This window comes from Colletotrichum aenigma (assembly GCF_013390185.1).
Source record: "Colletotrichum aenigma strain Cg56 chromosome Unknown KSG_Cg56_contig03, whole genome shotgun sequence".
NCBI lineage: Eukaryota > Fungi > Ascomycota > Sordariomycetes > Glomerellales > Glomerellaceae > Colletotrichum > Colletotrichum aenigma.
In genome coordinates this window covers 3,601,854-3,605,093 of record NW_023500909.1, presented here as the reverse complement: position 1 = coordinate 3,605,093, position 3,240 = coordinate 3,601,854, and positions in this window count along the sequence as shown.

Sequence of the window (3,240 nt, the reverse complement as noted above, 5' to 3'; positions counted from 1 at the left end):
TCTCAAAGGAAATAATAACGGAGACCTAATGCTAGCAACCAAACTCTTAATAATAGCTGGACGATCTAATACTAGCCTGCCTAGCAAACTAGACGATAAAGCAATTATGGAGTTTTATGCTCACCCTATATATAGTTACTAAGGAATTATAAGAACCTAGAAATAACTATAATAACAATATAGAGAAAAGGTTACTAGAGAATAAGTAGCAAAAGCAATTAAGGATTATAAGGTCTGCCTCAAAAGCAAACCTACTTAATATCAACCTTATAGTATGCTATAACCCTTACCTATACTGCAAACCGCCTAGCAATCTATATCCCTTAACTTTATCGTCAAATTACTAAAGTCTTAAGAACCCCTTATAGGAGTATACTTTAATAGCGTTCTTATCACTATAGACCAACTTATAAAGTATGCCTACTTTATCCTATATAAAGAATTAAGCAACGCTGAAGAATATATATATATATTTCTTAAGTATATTATCGCTAACCACAGAACACCTAAGGAAATTATATCAGACTGAGATAAGATCTTCACCTCTAACTTTTAGAAATTAATTATATCACACCTTAGCGTTAAATAATTAATATCTACTGCATTCCACCTATAGACTGACGGATAAACAGAACGAATTAATTTAATCCTCAAAATATATCTCTACGCCTATATTAATTATAACTAAGATAATTAGGTTATATTACTACTAATAGCCTAGCTCGCCTATAATAGTGCAGTAGGAGAAAATACTAAGGAATCCCCTTTCTACCTCAACTATAGATTCAAACTAACCACCTATAGAGAACCCTGAACAGGCCTAGCTGCAGTAAGAGCTGTCGCCTCAGTATGCTAAATTAGGGATATCCAGGAAAACGCATATAAAGAACTTAAATTCATATGACAAAGAATAATAAAATTCAGCAATAAATAAAGGATTAAGGGACCAACCTTAAAAGAGGGAGATAGCGCCTACCTTATAAGGTGAAATATTAAAACAAAACAACTAAGCAACAAATTTAACTATAAAAAACTCAGACCTTTTAAAATCTCATAAGTAATTTCACTAGTTAACTATAAACTTAAACTCCTAGAAACCATAAAGTGTCACCTAGTATTCTATATCTCACTTCTTAAGCTAACACTATATGAATCACAGATAAATAATATTATTATTATAGACGATAATAAACCAGAATATAAAGTCAAATAAATTATTAACTATCTTAAAGAACTAAAAGGATATTAATACCTCATCAAATAGAAAGGATATAGATATAAAGATAATATATAGGAACCAGCTAAAAATATCACTAACGCAGCAGAAGAACTCACAATCTATTAGTAATAACACTAAGAATAAGAAGTCACACTAGCACCTATTATACTAGTCCAAAAGAACGCTAGATATAAGTAAATTAAGCACCTATATCGCTTTACTAAACCACCTACTAAAGCAGATCGACTGTAATAAGGAAAACTGTTTATCCGCCTAGGAACACCTAAAGCCAGTTAAGAAACCTCAGAAGAACCTACGTTCAGAGGAATGCCTAAATTAACCACCCTAATACCTAGAGAAGACTAATCTAACTTATTCTAAGCACCCTACAGCAATAAATCCTCTATCACCTAGGACTCCTAAGCTTCTAGAGCATATTCCTCCTCAGCCTCCTATTTATCTACAAACTGTATTCCCTAACGAATCAGATCTAAACCACGCTCCTTTAAGAACCTTTTCTGTCTCTAAAGATAAGATAAACAACCTAGAGCGGCAGCAAGCTGAGTCTGCAACACCTCTAACGCCTCCTCACTCAGCCTCTTCCTCCTCCCGCTCCACTTTCTTTTGCTTATTGAAATAACGATTTACTACTGCGATAAATCAGCAACACCAGGGAACACTAAGGTGCTAAGGTACTTATAAGTATTCGCCACGTCACTACTATTACAGTTTGAGAAACCCTGCTTTATATACTCACTATAACGCTTTAAGTTGGCAAGGTCTATTTTGCACACTTAACTATGCTGAAAATAAGGGGAATAATATATTATGTTATAACTATAGTGATCAACTAGAGTAGAGCATTAAGAGCCTTATAGTTATGCTGAATCTGAGTATAATAAGTCTCATAAGAATCTGATTTCTGAATACAACCTAATATAATATCAGCATCATAAGTAAATCAGGAAGCATAATTAATAAAACCCTAACCTAGGACTAACGACCTACTTATATTAGGTCTTAAGGATAAGACCTTTAGAGAGGGGACCTAATATTACAACCTGTTATGCATAGATAACAGTTAACCAACCTACTTAGGCGTTAGGCAGCTAAGATAGGATATTTATACTGCAGGATTATAGGAATAATAGGAACTCACTTAGTAACAGAAGAACTATAGTTTAAGTTATATAATAATAAGATAATAATTATATTAGATCAATATGATCCAACATAACTTAGGGGCTAAACGATCATTTTGGATCAGAATAATCTAGATCAACCTAAGGTATAAAGGAATATATTTAGGATTAGACTTATATATAGTATAACCCTAAGCCTAGCTTATAGTCAGACTTCTATAGCTCTTCAGCAATCAACTTAGTATTTATCCTCATAGATACTCTCAGCTTACCTTCACTGCAAATCACTTATTAAGTCTAAGACTGATCACCTTAGCCTCTGAAGACCTGATCTACTACAGCCTACGAACTACGACCTACGATCACAACCTAGTGTACTGTTAGAACGTATCAATCCCCAGCTTCTGTTAGCAGACCCTACTGTCGGATAGCTGACCGTAACATTATGTCACTTATTTTCACTTAATACCCGATTTAAACCTATCAAAAAAGGAGGATTTCGAATTTTATTATACCACAGAACCTGGTATTAATGAAATCCTATATCAGGAATTAAAAGAGTATCTTTTAAGAACTTTTATTCCTATTTTTTAAGTCTTAAAGGGACTATTTATCTAGAAATAGATAACCTTTTAATAAAACTATTCCTGGTTTTTATTAAAATATAATTCCTATCATAAAAGATCTTTATCTTTTATATTAAAGGAATATATAGAATTATAAGCATCCATCAGTCTTATAATTCTTTAAAAATATGCATCTATCAGTCGTATTTTAATCTACTTATATAAATAAAATTAAGTAGTTTTGTTTTATTTTAGTATAAATAATAATAAATATATTATTATTAATATTAAAAAATGGACTCTTCTAATAATA